The 26,258-nt window shown below is 36.9% G+C and overlaps 1 protein-coding gene across 2 annotated transcripts in view; it reads right to left on the reverse strand.

Moving 5' to 3' along the window:
• LOC309407560 (BEN domain-containing protein 5) overlaps positions 1-26,258 on the reverse strand; it is a gene marked incomplete at its 5' end in the record, with an annotated part of 952,618 nt that overhangs the window by 586,209 nt on the left and 340,151 nt on the right. The gene's annotated exons all lie outside the window — the stretch shown is intronic.

The raw sequence follows: 26,258 nt of genomic DNA on the forward strand, positions 1-26,258 counted from the left end.
ATTACCAACAGCATGTTAGATCACTCTGCGTACAAAACATTAACCTACAGAGAAACCAGAAGGACTGTCATGGCATTCTACTTTTATTTGAGGTAAAGTTTCCAGAGGATTATTTTACATGTGTCCCAGGAACTCACCTGTTCCACATTTCTGAAGGTTTGGCCCAAATACTAGCTTCCATTTTAGACAAGTAATGCTTTGTAGGACTGGCACTCATACTAAAAATAGGAGTCTATATTGCAATAAGGCTGAGATATTTAAACAAAGCATCTAAAAATCTCCCAAACAGTGTCAAGAAGCACTAATATTTATGCTCAGATAAATAAAAAGGCAGATTAAAATCAGAGAAAGCAACATATGAGATACAAAAACTTTTATAAGCAAATTGTCTTCAAAATGCTCCATATACTTTCCATGTATTTCCAGGAGAATGAAAGGAGATTTGCCAATACATTTGTAGGAAATGTTTGTAAGAGTACTTGACATATAATTTATACAGCTATCGAGTTAAACACACAAATAGTGAAAGTGTAGGTTGTAATAACCATAAATATCCAAAGCAGGAGACACAATTGCATATCCATTGCTTTTTCAGCCTATACCATGTATCAAACATTGTTCCTCTGGTCTTTAAACGGGACAAGTATGAACTGAGGTGTTATATATCCGTATATGTGTGTATTAGCTATTAGGGCTAGCATTTTAGGAAATTTAGCCATGTAATACTGAAATAAGATAGAAGGTAAGGTACTTTCACTGTAATAATGGGGAAAATTTGATACATGTGCACTTAAAAAAATTACATCAAGCTATTCCTTAGCATACTGTTAAAGACTGGTTTGAAATGTTTGTAGAAGACTTCGCATCAGTCTCATTTTGCCTACAGTTGTACATTACCTTAGCTTTAAGCAGATGCACAGTCCTGCTGAACGTGAACCACAGTTTTAAATAGGATTCATAAATTACGGTTAAGCATTAACAGACAGGAAGGTAGATGTCATTTCCTATTCCATGAATGACTAAAAAATCAAGCATAGGAAAAAATATATAGTGAAGGGCTTTAAAATTTAAATTAATTAATTAATAAAATTCAGTTAACAGCTGAATTTAAAAAAGGAAGCCCATATACTACATTAAAACATATGAAAACAGAAGAAAAATAAATTTTCTATGTATTTTCATACACTGCTTATATATATATATAAACATATATTATTCTAAGTCCCATACCTATAAAAATGAAAATGTAAACAAAAAAACCCCTCTTTAAATATATTTACCTGGATTAGAACTGGGAAAAATATGATAAATATTATGCCTTATAGCATTTTCAACTGGATGTGATCATAGTCATATTCCTTTCTGAATCTCTGTCTCAGAAACATTAGATCTGATGTTCATTAACCGTGAGGGCCTGGGTAGTTAAACCATTTCCAGCAGATATAATACATGTTCCATACACAGTAATGCTAATGCAGGTAATGTGAACCTGCAATGTTCCTGCTGTCCAGATCACTGGAGTCTTCCATCAGGAGATGAGAGTGCCTGTTTTGCGTTTGTCCCGTGCTGACCGCAGGATGTGGACACATGTTCTCAAGGGAGTGGAGTAAAAGGCCAAGTCATTCTCATAACTCAAGCAAACCAAATCTGAACACAACTTTAAACGACAGATAAGTTTGCACATTTGCTGCTCTCGACCGGTTTCTAGCACTCATTTATTAGAATACAGTGTGGTTTTAAATGACAAGGCACGGCTATCTCACAGACAGGCAGGACAAAAACTGCCTATCACTGTTATTATTTTTAAATTACTGGGATTAAATTCAAAACAGACAATATAAATGGATGCAGGAAAAAACCCCAAGAGTATTGTTTCAAATTGAAATTACAAACAGTAGAAGGAAAATTAAACAACCTCAGGAACAATAACCCAGTGCTTTTGGTTCACAACTCTCCATCCAGTGCCTGACCAGCTCAAGGCTCCAGTTTGTCAGATGAATGCGCTGTAGCTCAGCATTCACCCCACAAAATACACTGATCAGCTGAGCTATAGCCACATGGTGTCCCATGATTTGCACAATCAGGGTAAGCTCTTCAAAACTGTGTAGGAGAAACGCTGGAAATCCAAAAATGAAGACCTAAGGAAAGTCTTATAAATGCAAAATTTCACACTTCCTGAACGATGACACAACAAGAGCTCTTCTCTCTGACAGTTGCCTGAGATCCTGCTAATGGAGCTGGCAAATTCAAGAGAGGTAAGAAAGGCAGAGTAACATTGCCTATTAGAACAATAGGTTGAGCTGGAAAAAGCAAAGAAGTTCGGCCAGAGAGCTCATGGGCCTTAAAGCTTTCTGTTTATCTCAACTCAACCAGTTTCTTTTATAAAATATTTTACCTTTAACCCATATCCACTTCACGACTGAGCATACTCGTTACAGGTTAGCCATGCCTTTGATTCTTTTTCAGTCTCTCTCAAGTAAACACTTCTAAACATCTCATCTTACATCCCCACTTTTCCCAGTCGTGTCATGATTTCCTCCCACTTCCTTCCATCGCCGTAACACGTTTCATCAGCAAAAAAAGCAAAACCCTGCCACAGGCTTCCTTTTGGAAACCATGGCCATAAGAGAAGTGCAATGACTGAAAACAGCATCCTAAAATCAGAAGTGCTATCTATTTACTCGAACCTCACAAATAGAGTAAAGACCTTACGTGTAGCTTAAAACTTGGCATCTCTCCCAAATTGTTAGACCACATTCGTCAGTCCTTGTTCACTTTGGGACTATTGCTGGTTTGGATCTGCAGGTTTTGACTCTCGCTTCCCCCTCCTGAGCTGCAAGAGGAGTACTTGAAATGCCTCGCAAAATTAACCGTGCATTTTTTTCCCCTTGAAGGCAGAACATTACTGGCTCGCCAGTTGACTGGGGAAACAGTAACATAAAAGTAATAACTGGCACTTGCACTGGCAGAGACCGGTGGCTGGCATACCTGACTTCAGCTCTTGCAGGTATTGCTAAGTAATATACTAAGCCAACAGAAACAAACAGAAGTTTATCTAATAGTTGTAAAATTAAAGACCTCTTTCCTGTATTCCACTGTGTCTGGCAGCCTTATACCCTGCAAATACTCATATATTAGTATTTAAATATTTTTATTCCACCTCAGAGAATGATCCTGTCTCTATCAACACCCTGCTGTATCTCAAAAGCCTTTTAAGACCGGTTTCAGGCATGTAAAGAATAATGAAAAGTTCAGAAATTTATTTTGATTTCCTGCAATATGCCACCCAACAGTTTTCTGTTGTGTTATATGACCTTTCTGCCTAGCTAGTGTTTTGCTATTGATTTTAATTACTCAGTTTAATTTACTGCATGCCAACACAAAGCTGTTTACTCCTACTTGCCAAAATGTTGTCGTAGTCTCCCAGAGGAGAGCAAAATGAGAAAACTGTATATGTTTTACAGTTACATGCTATTCATTATAAAGAATTTAATAGATTCACTTCATATAAATGTCACCACTCTCACATGTAGCCACTAAACACGCCAAAAAAATATACAGACAGGAAAATGCTATGCCAGTCAGAAGCGAAGTAGAATATAAACCCCTTAATTTATGAAAGGCTTTGACTTGAAGCAGTTTAGATTTTCTGCTTTGCCATTCTTCTCTGAACAAGTGAGGGAGTTAGGACCGTATGCTCCCCTTCTGCAGAAATCCTGGACAGAAAAGAGTGAGCCCTAGAACCACACAATGACTACAGATGCAGGTAAATTCTACCTTGCCACCATAATCCACTTGCATGATGAGGAAGAGGGAATGCTAGTTTCTGCCTACTTTCCTCTGTGGTGTTCTTCTTGCCTCACATCACATAAATGAACGGAACAAATTGCTTTGTGAGATGATCCTACAGATATTCACAGAATGTTCTTTCAGGGGAAATTATGTTGGCATATGGAAGTTGGCAACACTGAAAGATGAAGGAAGTTCTCTTCTGGGGTAACAGCCCAGCCCTTTCACCCAAGGAACACGCTTGTCAGTCCAGTTGCTCTGTGGGTAGACAGCCAGATAGCGATAGCAGGGCTGGAGAAAATCCTGACAAGTGTCTCTGTCTAGGAAATGCCTCTTACTATAGTTCAGAAAACCTGTATATAGGGGAATGAAACCTACTACTTAGGATAGAAAATATTAAAAATAAAAGTCAATTTCAGAATCCTTATATAAGCTCTGGTAGACACGCAAATCTACGAAGAAAGGTGTAATTCAGTTGCCATATGCTTATTTTGGACCCTACTTTCATTCTTTTCTCCTCTGATCCCTGTCCAGTGGAATCCTATTGTACTAGGAACATAGAGAACAAAGAAATTGCCCCAACTTTCTCCACTGAGGGAATGAGAATGAGTTTTGGTGCATTTTATCATCAATGGAAAATGTGCATTATACTGACTAAGTTTCTTGGTTTTCAAACACCAAGTTACCTACTACCTCTTTGATTTCAGCTATATTTAAAAAATAGGACCATCTAATGATAGCACTGTATTATGAAAGCTTCACCAACTTTGCTCAATTGTCGAGTGCTCTTGAAGAATCATCTTTGGACAATGTTGAATATCAAGATGATAGCTGCTAAGAATATGAAAATCCTCTGAGTACCTTGTTTACGGTGTGAGAGTGAACTTCCTGCAGAATCTTTAAAAACTGTCTTTTGAATTAGGAAAAAAAAATCCATTAATTTTTCATACTTCTCTGTATTTGTTTATTGTGGTTTTATGTTTATCATAATATCCTTCCAAAATTAGAGATTTTAACCTGACAATCTCACAAACCATTTGTGTAAGTATAAAATCAAACTGTCACAAAAACACTTATTCAAAACCATAATGATTCATGCTGAAAACATGCATAGCTCAAAATTTCTTCTGTCCTTGATGTAAACCATAAACTGAAGAAGTCTTCCCTAAAATCTAGACCTACATTTGCTCAGTGCAGGGACAGATTTTCTTGAAGGCTTCCATAAATCTACCCAGAGTTACAATGAAGCAGGACAGCTTAACATTACTTTGTTTATATTCTGTTCTATTTTGTATAGCTGTAAGATGAAAGTAGTTTTGTATGGTAGGCTTTTCCTTAGAACATTGGCTGGTCATTTAGAGCTAAATCTACAAAAAAATTTCAAATCTAAATAAAGTGTATCTGTCCTCTATCCATTACATACAAAGAGTTAGGCACCTCTGACTGTGAGGCCGCAGAAAATGCCAAGGATGGGGCAATTTCATCTGCTTTACTTCTCTATAGTCACAGGATCACAGAATAATTCAGGTTGGAAAGGAACCTCAATAGCTCATCAAATCCAACTTCCCATTCAAATCAGGGTCAGCTGTGAGATCAGACTATGTTGTTCAGCCATTTATCCAGTCAGGTCTTAAAAAGCTCCAGGGATGGAGACTGCACAACCTCTTTAGGCAGCCTTTTCCAATGGTTGACTGAATGTTTTAACTGTGAGGACAGTAAACCTTGGTGTTGCAAGGAGGTGTCTCCTGCCTTGTAGGATTCACAGCCCAGCACAGTTAAATGGCATTAGTGACTTCCCAATCCCAGCAGAGACTTGGAGACTATTCCTTTCTTCAAACATGCAGACACTGGAGACAGTGGCAATGCCACTTGTTATACGTTACATCAGTAGTTATGGTAGTAGTTCAGACACTCACCCAGCTTGAAGGAGACATGTTATGATTCTCACCTCTACCTAAGAAGCATCCTTTCAGGGGAGCAACTAACCAGTCCGCTGTTGTCTCGGCTTGGACAGGAAAAGCCTCTGTTCTTATATACATAGTTCCATTTTACATGAAGCGGTTAGGAGATTTGTTGAGTAAGAAAGGACTCAGCAGCCTAGTGGAGATCAACTGCACAGGGAGACTTTAGTAAGCTTGTCTCTCCAACTACTATATAAATACTTATTTTCTGCAAAACCTAGAATGTCCTCTGTGCTCTGATCACACATATCAGATCAGGTACCACAACAGGATGAAGAATGCCTGGTTTACAGATCTTGTCAGGACCCATTGCTTAGGACTTGCCTACTGACATTATGACAGAAGCATGGATGGATACATCCAGTCAAAGATCTTTAAGCATCCAGGAAATTCAGAAGTCAAAATATAGGATCTTATAGACCACAAATATTTGCTAACTTGCAAAGCTAGACAGCAGCTGTGAAGGGACAACTTCTTACCTACACTTGGGTTTCAAGAACTGGAATCAGGCAGGATTCTCACCTAAGTCCTTGTGAAGATCCATCTTCTAGACCAGACAACAGGCAAAACAATAACGTACTGAAACACAGTAGACTTCAAGAGATCTCATTAACAGTCCCATACAGCCTGAATAAATATGAGGCAAAACCAAACAAACAAAAAATCCAATATTCAAAACCTTATTCCCAAATTCTCCAGGTGGCACTGTGTACAAAATTATACATTTAAACTTAACATCTAGTCTTCCAATATCCAGCTTTATTAAAAATGCCAAATCTGAGAACATTCAGCAGCAGGTGTAATGCTTGTTATCATGAGCAGCACTGATCTAAAAGAACTACATGCCATAGTAAATCAGAGAGACTGCTCATGGCAGTAGGAATTACACACAGAAGCAAGAGTTCATAGTTGTCAGCAAAAAAAATGACATACTGTGGTTTTTTCTAAATGTATCCGTAATAAAATGCCAAACTATGTTATGAAAAGCTATGTAGATTCTGAAAACATGTTCAGCTTTTCTCTTTTTTACATGTGTGCTCTATACAGATCCAATGAGGAAACTGAAGACCGTACCCCCCAAATCTGTAAGAAATTTTAGATGTACTGAATAGTATATTTTTCTATCCTGCAGGTTTTTTTGACTGGTAAGTGATTTTTAAGTATGCAGTGATGAAGCTTACTTTTCTATGTACTTTCTAGGGTTTACCCTCCTAGATCAGTGCTTCCAGTCACAACCCTGATCTTCAGTTGTTCTTTTTGATCAAAAAAAAGATTGGTTCAAAAAAGAACCAATTAACAACCCCCAAATAATATTTTATTATTAGGAAAAGAAGTAAATAATAAACTATTTTTTTTCAGACTCAAATGTGTATATTATTTTATTCTCTTTTCCAAGAATCTGTATGTCTGGTTAAATAGAAAAATTACACTTCTCCATTGCTCCAAAATTAAGAAGTGTCCTTGCTTCCTCTGGCAACCGAAAGAGCTAATCATGGAATGATCTTCTTTAAGTTAAAATAGCTCATAATCTTACATCCCATGCAGATGGCACCCATACCAAAAAAGAAAACACCACTCACACAAGTCTCTATACCAAACATGACAAGCGAAGTACAGGTTGTTTCTTAATAACCCACAAGTATTTACAGGTTGACTCTTGCAAATCAGTGACTACGTCTCTGAAAATGCCTTTCACACAGCTGATCTTGCTGAAAAGACAAGGCATTCCCATGGCTGCCATGGCAGAATGGACCTCAGAAGACCTGTTTTCAGTCCTGAGCTCTACTCGTGCTGCTTTATGACATTTCAAAAGTAACATCATCCTTCCAGGTCTTCATCTCCTCATTTTAAATGATATCATCTCCATTTTTAAGATAACTTAAACCAGGTATATTATCTCACTTATTATATTTAAAATTGCACATTTGTCAAGGAACTATTTCTGTAACAAAAAAACACAAAACACCTTGATTTCAAAAGGAGTAGGTGCTTTCTTTTGTTTTATTTTAAAAAGGTAACAGCCTTTTATACAGGTTTGGTAATTTAATGAAAACTCTTGTGTGAATCTTTAGGACAGAATTCCTGATCCTAGGACACCAGTGAAAATTGTCTTATACCTGTCTGACAATTGTTTATGGATCACAACTATGAATTTCTTAATGGGGCATAGACTAATAATGAAATTCTAATATGCTATGTTTTTCTTTTAAAAAAAACAAACTCAATTTAGGATTTTTCCCTTGAAAAATCATTACAAATTTCTCCCATTATTTGTTGTGATAAATCAACCTTTACCCATAACGAGCCTGGTGACCTTTACAACTTACAAACTTTCCATTTGAATGGGCCATGTTTTTTCTCACAATAACCCCAATTCTCTCTCATTGTTAATATGGTTGCCCCTGGTGTTGCATTAGCTAATCCTTTCGAGAAACCAGCCAGCAGGATCAGGAATTGGAAGTTCAAAGGTCACCCTCAAACTGATATCTCCCCAGTGGCAACATGAGATGAGCAATGACGTAAAGAATTTTTTTTTTTTTTGATAGATTTAGCATTCACTGCTGCTGACAAAATTACTCTCTATGACCTTGTAGCATGTAAACATTCCCTTCTTTATACAGTATCTAGTAGTTATTCTGCTGAAGAAACTTGACTCTTAAGATTTACACTTTTGGTTGTATTGCGTTTGAAAATATACTGGACTACTCTGTTTATTTATTCCTCTCCTCCTCCTTACTCATAATAATACCCTAGATACTTAAAAATGGTATCACTTATATGAAAGTGGGCTGTCTACCAAGTTCTGGAATTTAGCTCTCTAGCTAGACCTAGTCTTCTTTAACATTTAGAAGATATGGAACTGTTATTTTAACTGGAATACATTTCACTATATACAGAGTCTTAGAGTATCTATTAGAAGCACAATTACATACAACATACTTAATTTGATTTAAACAGTTATGCGCTAGTTAGGCAATACAGATTTGCTTTTATGAACCTTCAAAATCAAGACGAGCTAAAGGTGTACAAAAATTACTATGTCCATTAAGGATTGTCAGGCTTTCTCCCAAGAAAACAAAGAATTTTTAAAATACCAGATATCTTTTCTGAAATGCTCAATCCCTCAGACACAGAAAACTACAGAGCAAAATACTTCATGGACATGAAAAAACCGCTTATATTCAGAGGTTCTTGTTCTGACTTATCTCTCTGGAGACATAAGACAATGTCTCTTCCCACCACAAAACCTTTTTATATGTTCTGTTCAGTCTGGTTTTGGAAAGAAAGACAGACCATTTTTTCTCTAACAATCTGATTCAGAATAAGGCATTTATCTAAAAGTAAGATGCAAACTGGGCATATACACATGTACAGTGTATTTTACCGTATACTGTCACACCACCTAAAAATAACTCCTAGAAAGTAACTACCCTGTTTTCTGCTGTTGCTGTGTTGTCTCTAAAATAAAGCTCATTTTCTTACCAATACACATATACACACTTCCGTTAGGCAGTCTTCTGAGATTATACTTTGACATTTGTACTAGAAAGTCCAGTTTAGCTTAGAAAATGAGTAAACAACAGGGGTTTGTCTTTGAAAAGATATACCTATGTAAGAGTATTTTTAACAGATTTTCTTTACAGAGTTATTTTTTTATTGACATCCATAATTCCGCTTCTTAGAATGCTACAGCTACCTTGCTGGTGCAAAATAACCTTGTATTATACTTTTTCTGTAAAGAAATAAAAAGGAAAAGGTACGTTATAATAAATTGCAGAGGTGAAGGAACACTTATGTTACTGTTTCCATTGCAATATCATAGCTTTGCTAATGGCAGCCTGCTGTGCAGTTAAAAAAAAAAAAAGACAGAAAAAAAGGAAAAAAAGAAACCTGGTTAATTAGAGTACAGTTGCTGCTTTATTGCAGCATTACTGCTAAGTGCACTGAGATGCCTTCCCATAGGCAGGTGCCGGTGGTTGTACAGCTCATTTAGCCTGGGTGAGTAATGTCAGTTCAGGAGGAGAGAAAGGCTTGTGTCTTCAAACTTTCAATCTGCCTCCATTATCTGTGATCAAGGTGGAACCACAGGGGAGTGGAATTACTGGCAGGTCTAGGACAAGTGAAGAGGCAGTGAATCTATAAGACATATTAATCATCTTTCCCTTCTCTTCACTGGCGCCAGCCTGTGCCTCCGACTCCCCGGCGCCAGGCAAATGGATTCTCTGTCCCCACAGGTACAAGAGAATGCCTTTCAGGGGCAAGTCATCAGAATAATAATTACTGACACTGCTGAGATCAGCCCTAACCGGTCCAAAAGGGAAGAGAAAGTATTACGGGAGAAACATATTTCCTGAACTTTCATATCAGTATTTATGGCATTAAGATATTTTTCAATTACATTAAGGACTTTCAAATTATATCATTCTAAATCTATATTATAGTAACATCATTAACATAGTCTGAATTTTTAAAATCTTTACAGTTTCTATTTAAAACATCATTTGGATCTGTTGCTGAAGTGTGAATACAGAAAAGTGCATATTACATCATTTACGTTACAACAAGTGATCCTTACATGTGGAACTGATTAATTCTGGAACAGAACACCACACTGTTTTGGTATAGCTATTCCTAATTATAAATATGAAATAAGCATTAGTATAAGGATTATTGTACACACCATGCAGTAATAGCCACATGTGTACATATATAAATACATAAAACCAGGCATATTTTAAAGGCATAGGCATAATTTAAAATTAACTAATTTAACACAGTATGACTAGTCTGTATTTTATTATATTTAGCATTTTTAGTTCCTTCCTCTCCAAAGCATTTATACACACAAACAATAAAATGCAGCCCATCACCAACTTAAACAGAAGAATAAACCCCAGCAAAAAGCTAGTTCTGTTTCAATTCAGTAATTGTAGCAATATCTAAAGAGCTCAGAGTAAGAAAAGAGGCAATTTGTTATATTTTATGCTACAGAGAATATTTTACATTACAGCATATTGTACGTTACAGCATAGAACATGAAATATTTTCTTGATCTGATTACTATCAGTTCAATATCTGACTGTCGAGGATACTGAGCTCAATATAAGAGTAATACAGTAAAATATCAAATTACTTGCCAGAATTACACGACTAAACTGGCTCATTAACATATGCTGATTGATGTACCCTCCATGTAAACACAAATCTTGACTTCAAGAGTTTACATCATAAAGTATCTGACCTTGAGTTCAGCTTGGAGTTCGCCACACACCTGCAGCCATCTAAGCAATAATAATGCTAATATTTGTGTATGCCATTTTGTGTTCAGTACCAAAAAAAGTAAAAGAAACACATTCTAACACTAACGTGTTCATTTATTTTCAAAACAGCAATTTTGAGTTTACTGACAGATAGTACGGAAAAGGAATGACTTGAAAATGCAAAATCAAATCAAATCACTGCTTTCCTGGTGATCAGCTGCAGCAGCAGCCTCCAAGTCAGCCAATCAGTTTTCTCTATTGATTTTTCCACTGGTCTTAAGTGACTTTGGACACTGATCAATGTTTTAAAAGAGAAATATTAAACCTCATACAGAAAAATACACATCTGACTAAAGAGCAGCAATGAAAGTAAAAGTTTGCCAAAAGGTAAAAAGGATGTACATATTGAATGATATTCAGGCTCTCAGAACACATAAAGCCAGTCTAAGAGCAAAATTAAACTATATCTTTGAGACGTGCAGAATAAAAATTTCTTTCACATGCTCTCAAAAGTATCTGGAATTTTATCTGCCAGAATAAACAAACACTGTGCCCACAGTGATTACTGCTGTTATAGATACACAGACCCCAAGCAGTTATAAAATGGCAATGAAAGTCTGTTGTTACATTTTTGAAATAAAAGATGCTTCTAAAAAGACAGTTCATAACTGTTATATTATTTTCATACCCCATTATTTATTGTGATTTGTCTTCTCTCTCTTTTTTTTTTTTATGAAGTCCTTACATTTTTCAGGACATTTATCATTAATTTAATGAACTGTAAATATTTTCTTCAACTCAGCTGTGTATATAGGGGAACCCTAATATAAGAGAAAGCCCAGCTAAGACCCTGTGGCTAGATACAGTGTATTCAGATATCAGCTGGCATGACAGTGCCTAATCCTGAGTAACGTGCCCGAGAGCCAAGGGAATGCTATTTCTCTCCGTTGTTCCAAACAACAGATGCTGTCAATTAACTTTAAGCAGCGCCCAAGAAAACCCTTTTGTTATATTTTGCAGTATTATGCAGAAAGTGTCACCTCTGGAAATGAGGGAACAAGCTGTTTTTCATTATCATTCAATTGTCCCAATCAATCTGACAATTACAAAGAGAAAAAGTCTTAATCACTAGACACATGCTAGTTGCTGCTAGTTTTACCAGCTGCAAAGGAAAAAGAAAAGCAAAAAGAACCACCAGTCCCCCAAACAAGAGAAACAATAAAAAACAAACACAAAAATTCAAAAATAGTTTTCCTACTCAGAGATATAACCCAAAAAACATACCTGTATTAGGGTAAAAGATAATTAAATACACAGTGTTATGATAGGTATGGGAATAGCCATTGCAACAAATTAGTAATTAAATCAGCTTATGCTCTTGATTTACTATAGCTTTTATATAAGTACCATTTGCTGTGTACAAAGAAACAGCCATCAGCATCTTATCCATTTGAATACAAGAAAAGTTGTTCATTAAAGTTGTGACTAGTGAATTTCCATATAATTGAAGTACTGTATATATAAGCAGTATCAGAGCTTTCTGGGAACTGGTGAGAGAATGGGTGTAAATACAGATGGCCAGATTCATTTATTCTACTCAAAAGACTGAGGCTGCAGAAAAGCAGCATTACCAGCCAGGATGTGGGCAGAGAACTTTGGTGACTCTCTTCGAGAGCCTCAAACAATAAATATGGTAACTTCTACTGGATTGGAAAACACTTCCTTTTATCTTCTAAGTTGTACTTGCTTGTACTGATGAGGATCATGCGCAGCACACTTGATGCACAGAGAATGCAAGCAATATATACTATGTCTATGAGGAAGGACACCCACACTCTCAATTTCTGGTCTATGAGTCCAAGTTCTTTGCTGAACTGACCCAGCGTGATACCTTCACCTGACCTGCTCCTCCCACCAGCAGTCCTGAGAAAACAAAGGATAGCTTGGTGCTCCATTCCTTAAAGGGAATAAAGTCTCTACATAATGTGTATTTGGACAGTAAATAAGCAACAGGTTTGGCCCACCATCAGGGATTTGAAGGACTTAACCTACCTACAATTTCTACAGAAGTAAATGCTATCCCATGGAAAAAAAAAAATTGTACATCCCTTTTCAGTAGCATTAAAATGTTCTCTCTCCTATTAACACCCAGAGTAGAGCAGCAGGCAACAGCTTTTGGAACAAAACTGGCATAAAGAGTCACGCAGTGACACATGCGCTAGATGGTGAGTGACATCCATTAGAATAGGTATTCTGGTAAATGCCAGATATGTGACATTGAAAGTATCTGCCTGATGCAAGTCTTTCAGTATACACCAGTTATGTTTTGTCATCTCCTCTCAAACAGCTCCACTGTCCCTAAAAACACAGCGAACATTCAGTATTCACAACCGCGCTGCTCTGGCTATCAGCACCTGGGCACCAAAGAAGTGCCACAGATGGAAATTATTCCAGAACTATTGGCAACCTGATTGAATCATTCTGCCTGATGCCATTCTTGATGGAAGCCAGGGTAACAAAAAGTATTGGTCTGCTGGCATTCTCTCTCAAGAAGTTACACATTGCTTTTCTGTACATTTATCAAAAAGGACCCACTTTCCCTCATCTGACTGACTGATCTCTGAGCATACAAAAAATTGACTTACGCTTGCAGTGAGATCTCTGGGCCTTGTTGCAGCTCAGATAAAAGATTTCTGTGTGCTTACACTCTGGAGGCCAGGACTATGATTCTGGTACGTAAACCTGGATTTCAGTTTTTGTCCTCAGGAAATCTGCTAGTCACAATAATTCCAAACCATACACGTAAAGATATAAAGATCAATGCACAAAAGAGAGTCACAATAAGTATTAAAACAACACCCATATCTTACAGAACTCCATAAGACTTAGATAAGAAGGAAATGTTATACCTGAGGCATGAAGAAGAAAGAACAGGTAAACCTTTGTTATAAAAAAAAAAAAGAGAAGTCTCAGGTGCTGGATTTGGCACACACGTACACACATGAAGCTTTATACACTCAGACCAATAAATCTATGAAAGGCAATGAACATCAAGGTGGGGACAAATCAGAGAAAAACAAATAATTCAATTTCCAGGGTCTCTAGAGAAGGGCCTTGAAGACAACATGAGTCCTCCAAAGGCCACCTGCCTAGGGTTTAAGAAAAGTCTTCTGTCTAGAGCCTTTCTAAAATGATGAGGAGATGCCAATACAAGGGGCAGTTGGGTCCTGAGAGTTTTCTCAAGAGGTGTCAACTTTGTGACTGGCTGTAAAACTGCTTATTCTTCTCAGCAGGCTCTTCAGACTTCTAATCTGAACTCTTCAGGCTAGTTCGGGTTTGACTAGAGGCATACCAAATAAAGCCGGTAAGAGGTTTTTACCTCCTCAAGGCCCTTTCAAGGGCAATTTTTCTACCTTGCTCATGATTAATCTGTAAAATTGACACAAGTCACTCTTAAGGAGGAATCACAGTTACTCTTCTGGGCTCACTGACCCACTGAAGATATTTTGTCGCTGCAGAAAGTATTTATTTTACAAAGCAAAGTTTCCTTTACTAGCTATGATGGTAGACAGCATAGATCCCACACGGAACTCTATTACTCATGTACTGATAGTCCAGTACCATCTATAAAGTACAGAAGATAGCATTTTAATTTAATTTTTAAAAAAAATAACACCCATGTTTTACAATTTTTGAAAGAGTTAATGCATTTTTGGTACATGTGTTTATTCTGAGAAATTACAGAAAATCAAGCTACTAGTCTTTTAAGAGGTCTTTTGATTTGATTTCTTGTTTTTCGAAAGCTGAGGAAGGAAAAGGCTTCTTGATCCATTTCTCTTTGCAGAGGTAAAAGGCCTGGTGAAAAATGAAATACTTCTGTAAGATAAAATCAGCATCAGAATAGAGCTAGCATATCTCCTTTTACATTTTATCTTGATAGTGAGGGAAAAAAAGAAGTACTTTTCCTTGTAATTATATTTGATCTACGTATGTGTCTGTTCAGTCGTTCAAGATTACTCTTTTTCAAAAAACTCTTGGGTTTATATTGCTTCCTTCTTGAATGTTTTTCTTCATTCTGCTGTGTAGAAGAATTTACAGAATAAGGACAACATAAAGCATATAGCACTTACTGCCTTTATTAACAATCATGAGGCACTCAACTGGACCTGTACAATTTTTATTTACAGTTGGACTGTAAGTGTTCTTATGTAAACACGCAACTTTGGAACAACTGAAACTATTCAAAACAGAGTTCATCCAGAAGAAAAAAAAAAAAACACAAAGAGGAATTAACATGGAAGAAACCCTTTGCTTTGACTTATTCAGAATAAAATACTAAGCTTGTCTTAAAACAACAACTAGTTTTGAAATGTATCAAGATTTAATTTCCAAAAGATATAAGTATTGAAAAAGAAAATATAAGTATTTTAAAAGTAAGCAACATGAACAAAATTATGCATAAAGCTCTGTTTCTGAACTGAGTGCTGGGCAGCCTTGCAAGGCAATAAAGAATAGCAGCCCCTTAGAAGACCTAATGCTTGGCACTGTCGGAGGAGATCACATATATTGCAGATTGCGGGCGAACCTAGAGCAGTTTCAAAAGGAGGAATGGAGCCATTTCAAGATAATAAAGTGTGCAGAGAGGAAAAAGAGAATTTATAAGGAAAATTCAGTTATTCTTTTGGGGTTTTGGTGGTGGTGTTTAAATAGAATAAAAATCCTTACTGCAAAGGGGAGACAGTGATCAAGGGATAGCTGCTGGCTTCCCACGGGAACTAGCAGCGAGTTCAGGAAGTCAGTGATGGCAGCCAAATCTCACCCCACAGGGTCAGCAGGATTTGTGCTACCTGCCAGCCCTCCAGACAAAGGACAGTGGGGTTAAATAAGGAGGAACTTTTCCTCTGCTGCTTTGGGCTCCATGTCTGGAGACAGTGACACTCAAAGAGCCAGAGGAGCAGGTAGCAATTCTTCGTCTACAACTGCTTCTTCATGGCCTTCACCAAAATTTCAGTGCTGTCACTAAGGAAGACGTGCCACCATAGTACCACAGAAAGATATGTAAAAAAACAACCTTCCAGAAGCCAATTAAAACATAGGCCAAATGCTTAAGGAAAATTTCTGTAAACATAGGAGGAAAGTGCCAACTTTTTTGGAACGTAGGTGTTTTTAAGAAATATGATGGGGAAGGACTGCGTGACATACTGCTGAGGGGAATCGGGAACCTATGGCGGCTTTCTGGAGGTGAGAGGGTAAGACCCAGCCAGGGTATGATCTGAGTCAATGTGGTAGGCCTGGGTTCTGTTTTCAAGCTAGAGACTAGAGAAAATAACACAATTTTGGCATTATTGGAGAAGCTGGCTATCAGAAGGCAGAAATACTCTTTTCAGGAATATGTTTAAAGAGGGAAAACAGCACTTTGGCTAGAATACCAGCGTGTACTTCGAGTGACTTGGGATCATTTGCTTAAGCCACTAGAGATGAAAGGGAAAACTGAAATATATTAAAACCCCCATACATTATATAATACGTTTAAGTAGGGATGAGTTCAGGAGATGCTTTATAACAACTCTTAGTAGTTATTTAGGGATCTACACAACATGCCCACATCATATAAGGATCAGACAGGGAAGGACATTCCTCAGTATTTTCAGCAGCTTATTTTTGATAATCTCCTCATATTGGCCCACTCCAGGGGAAATCTTACACTCTGAATCCATTTACCACGATGGATGTACCACCGGTCAAGACAAAATAAAGATGAAAAAGAAGCAGAACCTACCCTTTCTATAGCTAATAGCACTAATCAGCTATCAACAAGAGTCCTCAATGATAGTAACAGACAAAGCATTAATGAAGAATGCTGACTTGATTTATTAGCAAGATATTCATATGACGGCGAAGAACTGTTGTTAGAGAAAACAGCAATTTGATAGGAGTATAACAACACGTAATAGGAGTATAACACGCAGATTCAAGCCATTCCATCAAGTCCATCTCTAGTAGACTATATGAGCTATGTTAAATTACCTTACTGGAAAGCATGCAAAATACAGGATGCATCTCTGCCTCGTGAAGCTAATTTAAAAGAAAAGGTTACAGAATAAAATACCTAAAAATACCTTCAACTAATTCAGATCTCTGGCTGATAACAGAGCAATGTAAATTGCGAAGATCTGATACAAGCTCCTATAGTGTATTTTAACTTCTTTTTTTTTAACTACATGAAGTATTTTCTTTGCAAAATTAAAGGGAGTGTTTTTATTCTTAATAAATGAAAGTGTAATGTACTGTATTTTATGCTATTACAGAATTGTGTAAAGGTTATTTTGCTGCTAGTTCACTGCATATTTTCATATGCAAATGACACAAATTAAATCATCTCAAATAGTAGCAGAAATTCCAGCAGAATAGTATTTTTAATACAAATCATCATCCCCTCCAGTCATATTATAGATAGAGAATTGCTTCTGTATTTATATTTTTTCATTAAACATAAAATGATTAATTTCACAAGTTAATTTACTTTCCCCATCACAACACCAAAATTGAAATTAAATATTCTAACGCTTAGATATATTAAAGGCTCGTTTATTGAAAGCAGCTTATTGTTTTAGGAACATTTTCTTGATAAGTGCATGTTGCTGCTATACTACTACAATATTTGTAATGATTTTATTGAACAACTTGCGCATTGTTGCTTAGGTTTTGTTAAGCATTATAGAACTCATATTTGTCTGCTCAGGAACATACAAGAGACCTTTTGCTTATCCCTACTCTAAGTATTTTGCCAATTTTGAATATTTTAACAGAACACTCCAATAACCTCAGTCATGGATTTCACTGGAAGGTCGAGCTGTAGCGCAGTGACTATCCCTTCAATGGGCCTCAGTATGTTTAATGGAAATTACCTGCTCCCCCCACACACTGTGTGCAAACTCACTTTTACTTCCATGTGGCTTGCTTTCTATTATAAAATGATCATAACCATTAAAGACGAATCTTAGTGAACCATAGTAATAGGTTTATAAGGATAAGACATGAAAAAACCTTCAGCATTTTCATAACCTTATCTTTTCCCTCAGAAGAAATAAAGTCTTCTTTTTGTTTAATAACACGGCTTATTCTTTCTTTTATAATTTAAAAATTATAGTTTTGCTCTATTTTAGATTTTTATGTTGTGCCTAACTAAGGTCAAAGATGGCTCAGACTGGGCATCTCTTTGAAATAATTCTGTGTTGGAGGAACAAGAAATATATATAGCAGAGAAATTATCCCGTCAACTAGAGAAGAACCTGTGTTTAGTGACTGAGCCACTTGAAGGTTAATCAGATCTTCAACCAATCCCATCAACACGGATGTGATGAATATTTGATTCGGACTAATTAGTACGCAAATCCAGACATTCTGAAGGTATTTGAAATGGCTTAGACAGTGACCCGGAAAAAGAATACAGATAGTAACACTCCACATTAATATGTTCCAAAAATTACTACAGTCACACCTAGGTCACCTTCACAACCTCAGAAGACTTGCAGGTACGAATAACAATAACCAGTAATAATAGTAGATATTGTTATTCACCTTTCTTTTATCAGTGTTTTCAGGGAAACAGAGATAGCAGACCTCATGGTTGTGTGCAACCTGGAGGAGAAATCAGCTCTATGGGGTTAAGATATACATGTATCAAAGATGTAAATTTTTTTATTTTATGCATTTCTGAAGGCCTGAAATAACATAATCAAATACAATGTAAGGCAATATTCTCAGAAATATCATCTTCACACCAAGACTGCAGAAAGTAGTTCATTCCTGTAGCAGAACACAACACAATACAGTCTAAGGCAGAAAGCAAGTGCTCCTGCAACTTAGATATCTCCCTCTACAAGGATTTCTTCCATGGTACAGCCTTGTGTAATGCAGACACATACGGTACCATGGTGCTTCATAGCAAAGTAAGCAATTATTGCGTTATAAGTGAAAGAATTTAGAAAACACTGATTTCTATAACACTATGATTAGCAAATACTGTTATCACCAGTCTTGCCAAACATGCATTTTTCCCCCAACTGAAGTATTACAAACTTTGAAGTGTCAAGGTTTATAAACCAAATCCACCAAATCCTAAAGCTGGCCTCCAAGCAATGACATTTAGAATTTATAAATATAAACAAAGAATGCCCTGAATGGCTTTTCTTCTTCATGAGACAGAAGGCTGCACAAGGGGAGTATAAGGGGAACTCTTTGTTGGTGAGATCAGATTTCTTGTCAGTTTTTGACACTGCTTCCATTATACAGCCACTAATAATTCTAAGAACATAATTATTAACTAAAAGGGTTAATATCTTGACTTAGGTTTCTGTTCTTCTTTAGAACAAAGTTGAAACAAAAATTCTGATAAAGATGAAAAAAAATCACACGAATTCTACATTAAAAATATCAAAAGGAAAACTAGTGGCATCTTTTATCAAAACAGGATAATGTAGAAAAACAAAATTTTATCTTGAATGGATACCAAAGAGAGGGTATACACCTTTCTATTTCATTTCAGTCAGCAAGTAAGGACATTTAATCCATGAAGTTTCCTGATTTTCACTGAGGAAAAAAAATCCTGATTTTCAATGAGGCAAAAAGAATTGTGTTACAGATGGAAACTCAAGTAGTTTTACTACCAACCGACAGACAGAAAAAAAAAAAAGTAAAAATAAAGAGTGCCATTACACTGGGTGCTAAACTTCCTCGCTTTAATGAGGCTTGACCATCACTTAGCACTTTCCATGGTCACTTCGATTCAACGGACCTAACAAACTACAGACTTGGGTTTGGATGATGGATTTCAACACATCAATAAAAATGAATAATTGGAATACATTTTTTTCTTCTTCAGATCAGATTACCAAGAGATCTACACACTCTTACATGCACACAGAATCATACAGTTTACAGGAAAAAAAATTAATGTAAAAATGTGATCCATGACTTAAGATATCAGGCTACACGGTCAAATTAAGGTGCTCTAACCACATCTTTCCTCTCTCTCTTTGGAGGACTGGACTCTAAAGTAACCAGTAAAGTAGTCTAGAGGTTTAAAAAAACAAACCAACAAATTACTTAAAAATACCCGTTAAACAACTTCAGTTGTCAGTTTATAACCTAGTCTCAAAAACAAGTGCAGAAAGAGAGAAGAGAGGAAACAAACTGGCAGGAAGGTGGAAATGGCTAAAAGAACCTCTCAAACAGGTTTGGTCTACCAAGGAACCCACTGTAACCTACACCTCTGCCTATCCCAGCAACTGACCACAAAAGTGACATTTCCAGTCAAAAGTAAACAGCTTTGTAAATAACCTGCAGAAACTTCTGTCCTATTATAAAACCCTATAAACTTTATGCCAAAAGCATGCCTGGAAAATTGTTTCAATTTTTAATATTTCTACATTACTGCATTTGAAGTTAAAAAATCCTGTAAAGCACAGCATTCATATTTAACAAATGTAAAAAATAAAACAAAAAATTAAACATGGAGATAAATCATGAGAAAAACACTATATAGGTGTCAGAGTTTTACCAAAAAAAAAACAACTTATTGATAGATACTTCTTTATAAGATAATTAGATTTCTTTCATAGTGCAAGAAAATATATAAGATACTTAGAAAATACATCGGCAAATTTTCTCTCTCATGTTTTCATTACACATCTTGGAAATATAACAAAAAGACACATTTTTTTAAAACCAAAAAAAAATCTCTGAATGAGCCAATATTTCAAAATGATAATACATGACAAAATATATCAAAATAATTATAAAAGTGATTCAGAGAAAAATGACTGTACATATTTTAAGTTAAACAGCAAGCTGTTAGTCTAACTAAGAAAATCTTCTGCCTCTCATCCATTTTTCTTCCTAGATTTTAAAGAAACACAGAATGGTTGAGGTTGGAAGGGATCTCTAGAGATCATCTAGTTCAATCCCCTCCTCAGAGCAGGGTCAGCTAGTGCAGGTAGTTCAGGAATATGTCTAGTGGGGTTTAAATATCTCCAAGAATGCAGACTCCACAACTCTCTGGGCAACCTGTTTCAGTGTTTGACTGCCCTTACCATTAAAAAAGCTTTTTTGTACCTTTAAATGGAATTTCCTGAATTTCCATTTGTGCCCACTGCTGCTTACCCTGTCACTGGGCATCAATGAGAAAAACCTGTCTCAGACTTCTCTAGTCTCTGACATCAGGTATTTATAGACACTGATAAGCTCTCCCCTGAGCCTTCACTTCTCCATGCTAAAGAGTCCCAGCTGTATCAGCCTTTTATCATGAGAGATGTTCCAGCCCTTCGTGAGAACGAGCTGTCCATGTCTGTCTTGTACTGGGGAGCCCAGATTTGGACACAGCACTCCAGAGGTTTCTCACCAGTGCTGAACAGAGAAGGAGGATCACCTCCCTCATACTTCTGGTAATGCTTATCCTAATGCAGCCCAGGATGCTATGGCACATTGCTGGCTTATATCCAACTTGCTGGCCACAGTGACCCTCAGATCTTTCTCTGCAAAGCTGCTTTCCAGCCAGTCACCCCCAGGCTATACTGGTGCATAGGATTGTGTACACCCAGGTGTAGGACGTTCCAGTTCCATTTCCCTTTGTTGAACTTCATGAGATACCTGTCAGCCGATTTCTCCAGCCTGGCAAGGTCCCTATGAATGGCAGTACAACCATTGGATCTATCAACCACATATCCCCATTTTGTATCGCTTGCCAACTTCCGGACAGTGCTTTTTGCCCCATTTTCTGGGTCATTAATGAAAATATTAAACAGTGTTGGCCTACGTATCACTCCCAGGGGTCTTCCATTAGTGACTGCCCTCCAGATGGACTAGTCCCTACCTCTTCAATTCATTTTTGAGAATGTTACTGGGAACAGTGTTGAAAGCCTTGTTAAAGAAAAGACAACAACGTTCGCTGCTTTCCTCTAATCCACAGAGCTAAGCATCTCGGGCTACTCAAGCATGTTTTCCCCTTTATAAATTCATGGTGACTAATCCCAAACACTTTGATGTACTTCAGGTATCTGGAAATTGTTTCCAGGAAGATTTGCTGCTTTAGCTTCCCAGGGACTGAGGTGAGGCTGACTAGCCTGTAGTTCCCTGGATGCTCCTTCTTGGGGAGATGAGTGACATTTGCTTAGGTGGTGCTTAGGAACCAGATTCAGACCCAGATGGGCCTTGGTTTTCTTAACCCCATCCCTGCATGCTTGGAGAGTATCTCTGTATTCCTCTCAGCCACCTATCCCTGCTTCCACTTCTTGTATCTGATAGGGTTTCTTAGAGGAATGAAAATACATGAAACTACTGGAAACTGTTAGCAAAGAATTAAGATCAAAGGCAGCAACTAGAAAACATGAGATGAGGGTTCAGTATCATAATATGGACCCACAGTTCTCAGATTCAGAATAACATCTTTTGCAAAGTTTTTCTGACAACAGTGTTATAAGAAATCCACATCTTCAATTATTGCTTTACTTTTAAGAAAAATTATGTTTTTCCATTAGTTTTGGGTAGGCCAAGATTTTACTTTCAAATTTTACTCATAAAGCAAAAAAATTGTGATCACAGGATAGGAAAAAGAAGGTACATTAACAAGCAACAGGGAGTTGATTAATACACAGCTGAAGACCTAGAATGCCATGAATTTCCTGGCAAAGTATGTTAACGAGCAACAGGGAGCTGATACAGCTGAGGACAAAAAATTCCATAAATTCATTGGCAAACCCATGGAAACTCAACATGTTACTGCAGGACACTAAACGCATAGTCCTGCGAGATGCTGAGTCTCACCCCAGCAATTAAATTCTTTGCAAACTCAAGTCCTGTTCTGGGTTCAAGATTGATCAGCTTAAGGATCCTATTTTTATTATCTTTAGCACATTGTTTACACTTCTCAGAATGAGTCTATTTCCTTTTAATTACAGTTTGGCAAATCATTGCTCCCAACTGTTTGGTCAAAGATGCTTTGAAAAATAAGCCTTTAAGTTGCAGAAGAGAATTATTATAGCTGCACACAGCTACAGTCAAAAACTAAGCAACCGCATGGACTTCTCACTGAACGACTCGTCACACTTCCTTCTAGAATCTGGATGAATCTTCAAGGTGTAACACATCCACAAATACTTAGTCTTCCAGATGGGCCAAATACCCAGTGGCATGAATACCTGCAAAAATACCTGCATGAGCAGGTATATTTTGTGTAAGAACTGCTGCATTTCAACAGACCAAAGGTTCATCCAAATTGGTGCTCAGTCACTAGCAGTGATCAGAAATAAAAGTCTTATGAAAAGAGTTGAAGAGCAAAAAAATTCGAACTGACATTTACTTCTCATGTACAATCCACAGATAAACACACAGAAAATACACAAAAATCAGGAAGGAAGAAAACAGCATTATGATTACTGGTGAACAATACGATTTGCAGAGTATAGGTAATTTCAAAGAAATAAGATTACCGCTTCATAAAGATAACAGGGCATCTACGCAAAGTTACAACAGCCAAGAGATCACTGAGGTAACAGTAAGACTATAGAGATCCTAACTTGGGTCCTGGAAACAATGTGCCTTATCAAAATACTGATCTTGAACAGAATAAATCCCACTTCTCAGGAAGGCTACAGGTTAGGAACAGGACCACATGGAAGCAACTGTACTGTTTTCACTTCTGTAGCTAGCTGGGTTTTGTCCTGGTGTGAGGATCTGTCCTTCCCAGGGCAAAGACAGGCAATCAACATACTGTTCTTCAGGTTTCACAAAGTATTTGGCTTCCTCTCACATAATATTTAGAATGAAAACAGCACTATACAAATGTCATGAATCTCCATTTTCTTTAATTAAATTGACTCAATTGATGGAGACAGAAAAGCTTCTGAACATGAAGAATCATTCCATGAAATATTTCTAGTGTGGGCCCCTTGGAAATTTACTCCTCCTTGATAGCTTTACTAATAAACTAGAAGAAAACACGGTAGTATGCCTGGTAAAATCTACATAAGACACTGAGCTTTGAGAATAATGATGTGGAGAAATCACTGGTACATATATTTTAATATAAGATATGTCATATTGGGTGAGGTCAGTGGTCCATCTAGCTCAAAATTCTGTCTCTGGATTTGGCAAATACCACTTCTGCAGGACATAATTGTAGTTTTTAATATTAAATACAAGATCCTAGACCTAAGAAGAAACAGTAACTCACGCAGCAATTGTTTTACTCTAGAATAAGGAGACACTGAGTAGGATGAAAGAACTGTGGTAATAAGATCTTCAATGGACAATCAAGGAATGGCAAGGAAGAATATAGATTACATACACGTAATTAGTTTAGGTCTTCACAACCAGACAGAATAAAGATTTGGTATCTACCTTTCAAAAAAAAAGTTGAAACAATTAAACATTTCAGAAGAGAATCCCATTTCACTTGTCTCTGACTAAAAGGACACATCTACAGTACAGTCATTGCTGATAGTGGAACACATAAATATACACAAATTAGCTTTAAATTTGCATGTTGGTAAATAGTATGGTCATGCTAAGGCAGCAGTAAAAGCCCAAGAAGTCATCCATGGGTATGCCTAGGAGCTCACACTGAATGCTCAAGTGGTCATATTACCAATAGTACCCAAGCTAGCTTGCCCAGGTACACAGGTAGCGCTACATGGCCTTCAGTTGCTGCTGTTAGATACACCTATAAAAAAATCAGTCTGTTTAGTTTACAGAAAAGGTGGCTAAGAATTATGTTATCACATTTAGAAGAAGGAAGCTTCATAACTTCAACTGAATAAAGGCCAGCAAAGGCTCAAAATTGAAAGCTGAAACTAAAGTGATTCGAACTAAGAACAGGGTGTGCATTTTCAAACATGAAGGTTATTGACCACCAAATCTTAAAAGAGGGAGTAACTGAATCTCTACTACCTGACGTCTGTAAATCAAGACTAGAAGTCTTTCTTGGAGGTACACTATCATCCAAACCAACATTTTGGGCTTACTGCAGAATTCACAAGTATTACTCTAAAATCTGTTCTCTGTGAGAAGCGATACCAGACCACCACAGTGGTACGTGATATTCTTAATGTCTAGGAGAGTAGCACTTTCTGCATTCTTATAAGTGCAGGTATCATTTTATTCCCCTGGTATTTCTCAGTCTTCCTAAACACAATTATTCCAGTGGAAGAGGAGAAGAAATAGGCTCTTGGACTCTTCCTTGTGTACAGCCAATGTAGTTAGCAAGGTGATCAGTATCACCTGCTGCACCGCTCACAAAAGATAAGCTCTATCCACGCAACTCCAAAAAACGTGGTAGGGAAGATCTGGGTAAAGAGAAAAAGGCCAAGCAGGGCTGACATATACAAACCAGGAGCAAAATGTGTACATCAGGGTTCTGTTTACTGGCTGTATCTTTCAAGACAGAGCAAGAGGAAAAAAAGCCTCTTATCTTCTATTTACAATATATCTTCTTTAAAAATTATAAATTGTTTTAGCGGGAACTGTCAACGCTATGCTGACAATGCTTAGTTTTATTGATTTTTTGATGGAATATTATCTGCTTTGCTGAAGGTTTTGCAGAGCTGTTCCTAATCCAGTGATAGATGTTGGCAAACTATCCTTAGGAATCTTAACATTCTGACAGTTCTTGCAGTCTGAATATAATTAATAAAAAAACGCTGCAGCAAACTGCTTAGTGGAACAAGACTATGGTTTGAGTCATTTCATTATAATCTTTGACTAACAAATTGGAATCAATTTGTAAGGATAGAAGAGGAGATTATTTTGGCATTTAAAGTACATTTGGAATGACAGAAATGTATAAGATACCTCTTTGCGTTCCAACATTTAACTCTGTCTCCAAGAGACCCATTTTATTGCTGTCGGGATTACTAGGTTTACTTCCCCTTTTTTGCCTCTCCTGCCTGTTTCATCTATATTTACCCTCTTCCATCTCGACACTCCCTATGAATCTTACCAGTAACTCAGAATATAATGAGTAAAAGTGAGAATTACTAAAGTCACTAAATTTTCTTTTGTAGCAAAAGAAAAACAGGAATAATAGTTTATAAAAAACAGAAATAGGAAGAAATATTTTAGTACAGAGCTAAGCTAGTTCAATATAGTTTTTGATAGAGTTTCCAATATAGTTTTCCAAGACAAGCAAAAGAAATTACTCCATTTGAACAAATTAAAAATTGGCTGGGCAGAGCACTGGGGAGCACACCAC

Source organism: Phaethon aethereus (assembly GCF_964289735.1).
Source record: "Phaethon aethereus genome assembly, chromosome: 8".
In the NCBI taxonomy this organism is placed as follows: Eukaryota; Metazoa; Chordata; class Aves; order Phaethontiformes; family Phaethontidae; genus Phaethon; species Phaethon aethereus.